The sequence below is a fragment of the Lathyrus oleraceus genome, chromosome 5 (assembly GCF_024323335.1).
Source record: "Lathyrus oleraceus cultivar Zhongwan6 chromosome 5, CAAS_Psat_ZW6_1.0, whole genome shotgun sequence".
Classification (NCBI taxonomy): Eukaryota; Viridiplantae; Streptophyta; class Magnoliopsida; order Fabales; family Fabaceae; genus Lathyrus; species Lathyrus oleraceus.
Window position 1 is genome coordinate 219,674,956 of NC_066583.1, and position 12,724 is coordinate 219,687,679.

Here is a 12,724-nt window from a genome sequence, read left to right on the forward strand (position 1 = left end):
CAAAAGTTTGGAGTGACCCAAGAAGTTCATCTACTCTCATGTTGCTGATGTCTTGGGCTTCTTCAATGGTTGTGACCTTCATGTCAAATTTCTTAGGTAAGGACCTGAGAATTTTTCTAACAAGTTTTTCTTCTGACATCTTCTCTCCCAAGGCACTAGATGAATTTGCAATTTCAACTACATTCATGTGAAAATCATGAATACTCTCATCATCTTTCATCTTTAAATTCTCAAATATGGTAGTGAGAACCTGAAGTCTAGACATCTTCACTTTATATGTGCCTTCATGGGTGGTTCTGAGAATTTCCAATGCATCTTTGGACACAATACAGGTGTTTATTAACCTGAATATGTTTTTGTCAACTCCATTTAATAAAGCATTAAAAGCTTTGGAGTTTCCAAGAGCCAATTCATCTTCTTCCTTGGACTAATCCTCTCCAGGCTTCAAGTCCATAGTAGCCTTCCCATCTTTGTCCTTCATAACAGGATGTTCCCAACCCTTGATGACATCTTTCCAAGTCTTTCTATCCATAGATTTTAGGAATGCCACCATACGTGTCTTCCAATAGTCATAGTTGGTGTCATCTAAGAGGGGTGGTCTGTTAACAAATCCTCCATCCATGGTACCAGAAAGTATCTTCCCCGGATCTCACTCAGAAACAAAGCATGATGCCTACTCTGATACCAATTGAAATTCGGGTATGCAGATATCAGATATCCTAAGAGATATCGAGACATTGATATCTGATCAAAACACAATAACAAGATACTTACAAATATGAGAACAAAAAATAACATAACACAATGTCAAGACAGATGTTAAGACATCATCTGCTGACATAAACACTTTTACTAAAATAGTAATTATGCAGAATTAAACTGCAGAAGGTAAAAGACACAATTAATTGTTAACCCAGTTCGGTGCAACGTCGCCTACATCTGGGGGTTACCAAGCCAGGAAGGAAATCCACTAAAACAATACTAGTTTGAAGTTCTAAACAACCTCTGGTTTTGCAAACTTCTTACCTAATCACTACCTGTGGAATCTCTATCTAATACTCTCCTAGATATGAGACCCTTATCACTTCCCTTCAATCACACAACAATGATAACAATTGAAAAACAATAAAATAACACTTCCAATAAACAATACCTGGTTTTGCTTAAAAGCTTCAACCAAGAACAATACTCAACTCTTTGCTTAAAAGCTCATGAGTGAGAATAATAACTTGATATACAATCAAGTACAATCAGTCAACCTCTATGCATCAAAAGATACACGAGGGATGTATAAACAACCACTAAAACCTAAGGAACTCTCAAAACCTTAAACCCTTATTTGTGCACACGGTTTCTTCAATGTGAATTGCTTGATAATTTAGGTTTAGGTAGTCCTTATAAATAGACTCTTGCAGTATGAGCTTGGACTCTTCAAATCAGATCCAATATTCTCTTGTAAATCAGTTGCAAGATCTTCTCCAAAATAATAGGAACAAATCTATAATATTTCCTAAAAAGTCTCAAAAGATCCTTTTTATGAAATCAAATCAAATTTGCATTGTTCCTAAAACATCCTTAACTAAAATCATCCAAAATCTCGCATTTTAAAATAAAAACTTTAAGGATTCATACTTGCAAACCTGTACAAGTGTACTGGTGTAAGATGTCATAACATCTATCAGGACATCAGTCTGCAAGGAACATAAGCAACACCTACTGCACAGTTGATCAAGATGTCATGACACCTTGTTCAACATTAGGTTGTGATACATGTTTTCCTAAATGAAACATGTTTTACCAAAATTGTTGCCAAATCATAAAATCACATACACTAACTAATGGACGAATATCCTCAACCTCCACCGCTCAGGAAATTTCCTCCTCTGGTGGCGGAGGGGCAAATCCTTAAACAACGTACTCCACTAGTCTTGTCTTCTCACCCTCTACCAGAATCCACACTCAACTTAGGCTAATTCACACTGAAACCACCAAACCAAACTGAAATTTGTCAAGAACCCTGAACCTAGATTCAGGAATTAAATGGATATTATGAGTAATCAAAGCCTCTTACGAGAGGGCTTTGATTACTAAGGCATGATGCTACATCGTGGTGAGCATAACAAGACGAAACAAGGGGGAATTGGTGACCTACCTGCCGGAGACGATGCAGATGACGATGACGATGAAGACAAAATCTTAGGTAAGTACTATTCTTCTCCATTTCTTCCTTTTTCTTTTCCTCATTCTCCTCCTCTTCTTTCTCTACTGAATTATGAGAGTTGTGTGATTCTCGTTGTTGAGGATTGCTTTTTCAGCATGCATTATTATTGATTATGATGTGTATAGAGTGTTGAGAATGAAGAGTTGATTCTGATATGAATGAAGCTGAATGATAGGTTACTTGCAGTTCGGGTGCGATCGAGAGGGAGAGTGCAAAGAGAGAGAATTGGATGAGAGTGAGTGAAGGAATGGTGAAAACGATGATTCCCCCTAAAATGATGATTGGTGATGAATTTATAAGGATTGAGATTTAACACTGTCAAATGTTGTTAATTTGGCTCAGTGTAAATTAGTTAGGAACTCGATTCTGTTATCACCTTGTTAAGTGATTCTGTTACAATCGGTTAGAAATGGATTTAGTTAGTTAGGTTCTATTTACAGTGTTAGTTGTGATTAGTTCGTTTCTGTTAACTGTGTTCGGTTAATTTTGTTAGTTATGTTAAATGATGCCAGTTAGTTCAATTAGATGTAGTCTTTGTTATGGATTGATGAACTACTAATGTTAATTATGGGTTAAAGCTGTTAGATTTTTGAAGTTACAAACTGAGTTGTTATCTATAGTTAGATAATATTTAAAATTTGAATCAAAAATTAGTTATAGTGACTGAATGTTAGTTATGCGAATTGAATTATCTTGATGTGAAACTGAGTTATATTGGAAGTATCATGAAATCGGTGTTTGGAATAGTCAGTTGTTCTGAAATGCTGGTTGTTGTTGTTCTTGACATGATGTAATTATGTTAGGCTTTGAATTTAAGTTTTGAATTGGATTACTTTGTCACTGATTTCATTGGAGTTGTTTGGATTTTGCAGGTGGAATCATGAGCTTGTTTGCAGCTGCTTGATGCTGGTTGAAACATCCGATATTGTTTGGAATTAAATGGGGGAACTAGGATTAAGGCTTAAATTAGTTGTATGACTTATTAACTGGTTTGGTCATTGTAAAAGAGATGTAATGAATATGGAAAATTTAAAGTTGAATGCATTGAATTGGAATTGAATTTGTATAGAATGTGAAATTGAATTGGTATTGAATTGTAACTGATGGTATGGAATACATATTGAATGTTGTATTGGATGAATATGCATTGATTGGAAAATTTAATTTGAATGTTTGAATGGTTTATGGAGCTCTAATCGAATGCTTGAATTTGAGAAACAAAAGCAAAGTTAAGTGAGGTTTTAAAGGGTTAGTAATGAAAAACAACAAAGGAATGTTATGGCTTGTTTAAAAGAAGGCTTGAAGATTATGATGTAGGTTCAGAAAAGATGGTTGACTTTGATCAATTGGTTGATAAAAAAGTCAACAGTTGACCAAAGTCAACTATTGGTCAAAATTGCTATTTTTTTGTAATTCTTTGTAGGAATCATGGTGTAGATGATATTGTATGCACTTTATGAACCTTTATGGATGCAAATAACTCCTTGGATTTAATAAAAAAGTCTCATTTTCAAATTGTGATCTTTCCCTCCCAAAAGACATTTGAATCATTGTTTTGAATTATGGACATTAACAAATGGATTTAGCAATGCACTATGAACTAAGAATCAATGGATCAATAAATATATCATGGAGTATGAACCAATGAATCCACAATAAGAAATGAATCAATGCTGTATGAAGGTGAATGAAAACATGTATAACCATGGATGGAACAAAGCCTTATATCAACTGGATCTTCAAACCAAAAACCATGTAATGAACCCTAATCAACAATGATTGATGGCAAGTGGTATGATTCAAGACAAAGTAATTTAATACTCCATCTCAATGAATTAGGGTTTTAAACAAACACAAGATCAATGTATAAGACACATAGACACAATTAGGGTTTTATGCACTAGCTATGGTTAACAGGAAAACCTCAACGATGAGCCTCCTAAACTAGAGTTTCAAGTTCAAACAAAGACCAACAAATGATCACCAATGATGAGCATCCTCAACCAGGGTTTCAAATTCTTTGGACAAAACACAAAGACAAATGATGATCAGACAGACAATAATGAATCAAGGAACTAGGGTTGCAAGCCACATAGTCCAAAGATGACAAAATAGGCAACAATGCTTCAAACAAATGACCCGCAAACAATTAGGGTTTCCATGATCATCCAAAGCAATCAAAGAGACTCATACCAAAGTGGCCCATAAAGTTAGGGTTTCAAGGATCAAATGGTCCATCAAGGACAAGAGCCAAGCAAACTAGGGTTTGCATGAATGAAGGGTCAAGATGCAATCCCACAAGGTCAAGGAAAACCAAATTTTGTTATTCACAAGCTTTAAATTTATGACGTTTATGAGAAGGTGTTAATATGAATGCATGATGCATATGAATGAATGCAGATGAATCTCAAGTCATAGGTTGGATAAAAAATGAAAAAGGGAGGACAAATTTTGGGGTACGACAACTGCCCCTAATTAATCATCTTAAACCTGAATGTGCAAATTGCAAAATCTTTTCGGGTTTTCGAGGTAGAAGAGGATTAAATACAAAAGTATCCAAAAAAATTCCCATTGAAAGTGATTATAAGGTGATTGCATTTTTGGAAAATGGAAAGGCAGGTTGACTTTTATAGGCTCATCTTCTAGGGATTTAATTAAAATATTTTATGGGGAAATGTATCAATCTCAAAGGAGAAACATGATATGCATGCTACATGAATGATTTATTTCCTATGGTACATAAAGCTAGCATGCCATGTATAAATGGTTAGAGGTACACTCTAGGTCTGATATGGAAACAAGGAGCCCATAAGTTAGACATGAAAGTTCCAGAATGCCCTTGCAAACAAAAGGTTTCAACTGAATCTTCCATGACATGGAAGTAAAAATAAATTATCAATTCAGAGATTGGAAACAAAGTTAACCACACAGGTTCTAAAAAGATTATCAACCATGAAGGTTGGAAAAAGATTAAGGCTTGTCAACCATGAAGGTTGGAAACCAGGAATTATCAATCATGAAGATTGAAAAAGGGTTCATCAACCATGAAGTTTGAAAGCAAAAGATTATCAACCGTGAAGATTGAAAAAAGACTATCAACCGTGAAGGTCGAGAATAAAAGGATTATCAACCGTGAAGGTCGAAAAAGATTCATCAATCATGAAGATTGGAAAAAGAGGATTATCGACCATGAAGGTTGGAAAAAGATTCATCAACCATGAATGTTGGAAACAAAAGACCCCTGTCATACCCCAAAATTTGCCCGTTGATATTACAAAGCATTTTCCAAGACCCTCTGACTTGATCTGCAAGACACTGATATTAAATGGACAAAAGCCCAGCTCACAACAGGCCTAATCCAAAGTGGCCCAAAAAAGCTTGCTCGCTAGGCGAGCAATTCCTTCGCCTAGCGAATATCTCAGCATGCCACTCGCCCAGCGAAGCATCAGGTCCAGAAAAAGCCCAGACCTAGCTTGCTCGCTAGGCGAGCAATTCCTTCGCCTAGCGAAGCTTGCGAAAATTTGAAGTTTTGGACCTCATTTTAAGCCCATTAGGTCACCACCACTACTACTATAAATACCAGCTCCTCTGCCACGAAAAAAAGACAGACAGAAGCGGACGAACACGGACGGACGAACACACACACAGACCCAGAGGGAGAAACACTGAAACCCTGCTGATCCAGAGAATTCGGAAGACGGAAACCCTGAAGGCCGCTCACCCGCTCCGAAGCTACCGCCGCCCAACTCAATCCGGCTCGCCAATTCAATGTTGCAATTCGATTGCAAACAGGTCCTTAATCTGCATGTGATATCGCTTTGTGTTCTCATTTGGCATGTGGTACAGCTTCATGTTCTTAACTCGTGGATGATATTATAATTGAATTCATAAACATATTTGAAGTTTTGCATGTGAATTTAAGTGTGCCTGAATATTGTGAATGCTGAACCATGTAATTATGTGTTGGATGCCGTAAGCCATGCCGCAGGTTGAGGTCATACTGTTCTCAAATTCCAAACCCGTGGTCGCTCGCTAGCTCATCGCTAGGCGAGCCTGCAGCGAGCCTTCGCTGAGCCTTCGCTAGGCGAAGCAGAGGCGAACGGGACAGTGGCTGTTTTGTCTCTTTGTTGTCCATTTTATGTTCATCTAATCATGATTCTGCATTATTTGGCTTAAATTTCTGACTGTTATATTTATTTTATGGGGCAATTTCCAATTGTATTTTGCCTCAATGCTCTAATCCGTGTGTTGCATGATGTAAAGGCTAGCATACTTCCAAAGAAATAACCGGCTAGGCATGCCGCTTTAGGTGTGGACATTCCTGAGGAGATGGCTTTTGGATGACTTAAGTTTAATATGGAGATTCATCTTGAATCACCAAGCTTGATTTTTAATGTATTGATTTCATTGATTTCCTGCGGACCTAATTACCTAACTGATTACGGCTATTTAATTAATTGTTAAAATCCGGACTTTAAATAAATGATATCGGACCTCTCTTTATTACCCCACGACTACGTAATACGGTCATGTCCCACGAATATGGGGATATCCTTAGCAAAGACCCTTCGGTTAAATCATCATAGTCCCTCGGATGTTGCCTTCGAAAATACGATTTTGTCCCTCGATGACCCTTCGGTGTAGCCTACGGTTAAATGATGATCGTCCCTTCGAATGCTAAGGTATCCTCACTACTGTTGCCTTCAATGACCTATCAATGACCCTACGATGACCCTTCTACATCCCAAGGATAAAACTACTTACTTCTCAATAGTCAGGACAGTTTTACCCTCATAAGGATAGGAAATGCCTGGAAAGACCTCGGACAGGTATAACCTTAATTGCTCATTCATAACAAAAAAAAAATACTTTTCACACCTCACACCTTTCAAACATCTTTTGGAAAATCATCACTTAGCATACATCCGTACTAGGATCATTGCCGAGTTATATTTTTCTAAACTACTTTCAAAAACTATACGAGATAACCACTTTGTATACATTCATGCAAGAATCATTACAAAGTTAAATTCTCATTTTCAAAACATTTTTCGCACATTTCTCAACCACCTTTTTCAAACTAGAAAACATAAATGATTGAGCAATTAAGAGCCCATGGATAACCATGGATACTAAGGGTGCTAATACCTTCCCTTTGTATAAAGTACCTCCCGAACCTAAGAATTTAAAATTAAGGTCTTTCCTGTTCTTTTCCACCTTTCCTTATGGGATAAAAGAAAAGTCGGTGGCGACTCTTGCTAACCGCGACATTGCGATTAAAAATCCAATAAAGTCCAGTTCACCGTATGACAGAACTGGCGACTCTGCTGGGGAACTAAAGAGAGAGGTCCATCTTAAAAAAAAAAAAAATCATTTATGTTTTAAATTGTTCCTTCGTTTAAGGGATTGTCTGAGTGAAAGATCCTACACCCGGATCTAGTGTACCTTAGGTAAGTAGCAATAGATCATCGCGACTATCCGGCGTATACTGGAATGGTTAAAATGATGGCTACGGTTAATGTGACACTTTGGTTGTCCTGATGTTCCTCATGTTATTTGAGGAAAAATTTGGCTTCCGCGTGGTGTCATCAAAGCATTAACCAGACCTTTAGAACCCTAATTGACTTATCCTAGCCATTAGAAAGTAGTGAGATAACTGGCTTCGGTTCCGACTGAGGTTGGTTGATACTCGATACTACACTCTTTGAGATTGGACTTTAGGGAAGCTTCGGTCAACCATTTGGTGTTGCACTGAAGTGGACTTAAAGAAAGGTCGATGATCTGAGATCCTTCTAGAACCCGGTTACTACTCTAGGACAGGTTGAACCAACCAAACTTCAGTGGGGAGGGTACTTACCTATGGAACTCATGCAAGCCTTAAAACCTAGGATTGATTGTTGTGTGACATGTCTCTGCTTGCATAACAGCATAACATCATAACATCATAACATCATAACATCATTTCAAGGACTTAGGAATTTAGCTTTGCTCTGTTAAACAGGGTATGGCTTCCAGGAAGACTATCCGGATCAATCTTGTAACGAGCTCTCCTCAACTCAAGGATTTGGTGTCAGAACTCCCCGATCATGCTCAGTTCAACAAGAAACATGGTCATCTTCTCAACTTAGCTACCACTGGTTTCAAAGAAGATATGATGAGAGTCCTATTCCAGTTCTTCGATCCTAAACATCATTGCTTCACTTTCCCAGACTATCAGTTGGTACCCACATTAGAAGAATTCTCCCAGCTGCTTGGGATACCTATCCTTGATCAAATACCTTTCAGTGGTCTGGAAAAGATTCTGAAGTCTGAAGAAGTTGCCGCAGCTTTACACATGACAAAGCCTGACATTGAGACCAATTGGGTAACGAGAAGTGGAATGAAAGGTTTGCTTGCCAAATTTCTGATAAGTAAGGCCCGAGAATTCCTAAAAGTTATGAATGTCCATGCTTTTGAAGATGTTCTAGCATTGTTAATCTATGGTTTGGTGCTATTCCCTAATCCGGACCAATTCATAGACATGAATGCTATTCAGATATTCCTCACTCATAACCCTGTGCCTACCTTGCTTGGAGACATCTTGCATTCCCTTCACACTCGTACTATGAAGAGGCAAGGGACTCTCATGTGCTGCGTACCTTTGTTGTCTAGGTGGTTTATTTCGCACCTTCCTCAATCAATCTTGAAGAATGATCAAAATCTGAAATGGTCCCAAAGGATAATGGCACTCTCCCATATCCGTTGGTATTCTAACCTCAGAGAAAATGTTATCATCATCGACCGTTGTGGAGAATTCCCTAATGTACCCCTCATGGGGATAAGAGGAGGTATTACTTATAATCCTACCTTAGCCCTACGTCAGTTTGGGTATGCTCAAAGGGATGGTCCGCATGAAATGATTGTTCAAGGTATAGTGTTTGACTATGACAATGACTCTCAAGGTCTCCGCCAAAGGTTTGTACGAGCTTGGGGCATGGTGAAAAGAAGCAATTTAGGAAAGAAAAATTCTATTCCTATGGAGCCTTATCTCAGATGGGTACGCGCCAGAGCTCGCGAACTTGTCATGCCATATCTTGCAGTCGGACTATTGATTGTTGAATCAGAGGTCGAAGGAGGTACTTCCCAGACCATTCCTTATCCAGATAGGCCTACTGATGTTGAGGAATTGAAAAGATCCTGGACCCAGTTGAGAGAGGAGAGAGATACTTTCGAAGCTCAGTTCAATGCAGAAAGGAAGAAAGTACTAGAGCTCACCAGTCAGCTTAATGAGGAACGAAGACTCAATGCATATCTTCGCCCAAAAAGAAGTCGCCCCTGGGAGACTTGAACTTTCATTGTATTTTATCATTATTCCTTTTGTAATGAACATTGAAAAAATTAGCAATAAACATTTCTCTCTTGTTGGCAACTTACGCAAAGTTAAATTCCCAAAAGTCCTTGAAAACATTTCATGCATTGCATCGCATAACATAACATTGCATAACAGGTATTCCAAAGGACCATATTCTCACGGTCTGCCTCTTAAACAGAAAAATGGATCTCGAACAGACTGTCAAAGATCTCCAGACTCAGAATGCTCAATTCAAGGAGATGATGCTAAGCTTGTCCAAGGGGCAGGAAGAACTGAAGGCTCTTTTGGCCGAAAAGAAGAAGGACAAGAAAGCTGTGAGCTTCATTAACCCGGGCAGAAGGCGTAAAGGACAGGCTACGGGAATCAAATTTGGAATCCCGAATGGTCCAGAAGAGGGGGCGGAGACTGATTCAGAGGAGGAGAATGCTGATTTCTCTAACCCTGAGGATGATGATGAAGAGTATGAGAATGAGCAATACTCTCCAAGAGATGATAAGTATAAGTTGCTGGAGGAACGCATGCTAGCCATGGAGGGTCATAAGACACCTGGTCTGGATTTCGAAAACTTGGGTCTGGTCTCCGATGTGACCATTCCTCGCAAATTCAAAATCCCCGCTTTCACTAAGTACGACGGTGCGTCTTGTCCTCAGATGCATCTAAGGGCTTATGTGAGAAAGATCCAGCCGCATACCACTGATAAGAAACTGTGGATCCATTTTTTCCAAGAAAGTCTGTCTGGCACTCAGTTGGAATGGTATTATCAGCTCGAGAGCTCTGACATCCGCACCTGGACTGATTTAGCAACAGCCTTCTATAAGCAGTACCAGTACAATTCTGAGCTAGCGCCTACTCGGCTGCAGTTGCAGAGTATGGCCATGGGATCTAAAGAAAGCTTCAAAGAGTATGCTCAGAAATGGAGAGATTTGGCCGGCAGGGTCAAACCCCCTATGACTGACCGAGAATTAGTAGACCTGTTCATGGGTACCCTGACTGGCCCATTCTACAGCCACCTACTGGGGAGTTCTTCATCAGGTTTCACTGAACTTATACTGACGGGTGAACGGGTGGAGAGCGGCATCCGAAGTGGAAAGTTACCGGCAGCTACTTCTACAAGCAGTAAGAAGTCCTATCATGGGAAGAATGAATCGAACGCTGTGTATGGTCGAAAGAATCATAGTAAGAAAAATGGTGACCATGCCGTTGGAGCAGTGACAATCGCAGCCCCGCCAGCTCAAAACTTCCAGCAAAGACAAGACAGACCAAGAAGGCAGTTTACCAAGCTCAATATGACTTTAGCACAAGCACTGCAAAGCATGCTGAAGGTAAATTTAATCACTCTCAGAGGTCCTCCTGCAAATGTCAACACTGCTTCGCCTCGTTATAATCCCAATGCCAGGTGTGCATATCACTCCGATAGCCCCGGGCATGATACAAACGATTGTTGGCTGTTAAAGAATAAAATTCAGGACATGATCGACGCTGGGGAAATTGAATTCGAGCCTCCGGAGACTCCTAATGTCATCACTGCTCCTATGCCTAATCATGACAAGGCTGTTAATGCTCTCGATGACGATTCTCTCATCACTACTATAGCGGACTTAACATCTCCTCTCCCGATCATAAAGAGGAATTTATTGCGAGCTGGTTTATTTCCAGGTTGTACTGAAGATTGCAATCTCTGCATACTCCGGCCCGAGGACTGTCTGAAGTTGAGGAATGGTATTCAACAGCTGATGGACGATCGTACAATTCTCTTTGAAAGGGTTTCTAAGACGGAAAACCCTGTTGAAGAAGTATCTGTGATTGCAAGGTCCAAGGTTCCAGTGAAGATTACTGCTCCCAGAATACCTGTGAAGATTATTGCTGAGCCCAGAGTAGCTCCCCTGATCATTACTGCACCTGGCCCGATCCCGTATTCCTCAAGCAAAGCTATTCCGTGGAATTATGGAGGTGATGTTTATGTCCATGGCGTAAAGCAAGTTGGTGATCCTGCTAATCCTAATGACATTGTTGGGACTAGTAAAGTTACTCGAAGCGGAAGGATCTTCTCTCCAGAGATCTCACCTCCGGTTCCCGAAAACCGAGGAAAGGAACCGGTCAACCCTTCTCAGTCAGAGACACCGACCGAAGCTACTACTGAAGACGTTGCCAAACGAGAAATGGAAGAAGTGCTGAAGATCATTCGCAAGAGTGATTTTGATGTTGTAGAACAGTTGGGGCATACCCCTTCCAAAATCTCGATGTTATCCTTGTTGCTATCTTCTGAATCTCATGCCAATGCCTTGATAAAATTCCTGAAGACTGCCCATGTACCTCAGGAGATCTCCGTCGATCAGTTCGAAAACTATGTTGCTAACCTGACTGTTGACGACGGCCTAGGTTTTTCCAATGCTGACCTGACACCAGCAGGAAAGAACCACAACAAGGCTCTGCATATCTCCATTGAGTGTAAGGGGATCACCTTGTCTCATGTGTTGATCGATAATGGCTCTTCGTTGAATGTGTTACCGAAAGCCGTGCTCGATAAACTTGACTACAAGAGCGTTGAATTGAAGCCTAGTGACATTGTGGTGCGTGCTTACGATGGTGCAAAGAGTGTTGTCCACGGTGAAGTTGTTCTCCCTATCAAGATAGGACCTCAAGTCTTCAACACTACCTTTCATGTAATGAACATTCGCCCCGCCTATTCCTGCTTGCTGGGACGCCCTTGGATTCATGGGGCAGGTGCTGTAGCTTCGTCTCTCCATCAAAAGCTGAGATATCCAATAGAGGGAAAGATTGTCACTGTGTGTGGGGAAGAAGAATACATTGTCAGTAGTGTGCATACCTTCAGATATGTCGAGATGGATGGTGAATTCTTCGAGACTCCGTCTCAGTCGTTTGAAGTGGTTCCTCCGCCTAGTCCTGTCCTTAAGCCAACTCCCCTTGTTATTCGAGCTCCTTCTGCCATGGTTTCCCTGAAGGACGCTCAAGCTGTGGTTGAAGATGGTGGCTGTATTGGCTGGGGTCAACTGATCAACATACCCTACAAGTCTGATAAATCTGGTCTGGGATTTAGCTCTGAGAAGGTGGTCAAAGATCAAATCAATGCTGTAGAAGATGCTGACAGTGATTGCGACCTGGATAGCTGGATCTTCCCAACAATTGGCGAC

At 40.1% G+C, this 12,724-nt stretch overlaps 1 long non-coding RNA gene across 1 annotated transcript; it reads left to right on the forward strand.

Moving 5' to 3' along the window:
• The first annotated feature begins 1,570 nt into the window (after positions 1-1,570).
• On the forward strand, positions 1,571-3,358 carry LOC127083076 (uncharacterized). Its single transcript, XR_007788297.1, has 2 exons — positions 1,571-2,200; positions 3,094-3,358. It is a non-coding gene; the product is annotated as an uncharacterized LOC127083076 (long non-coding RNA).
• Positions 3,359-12,724: the final 9,366 nt, after the last annotated feature.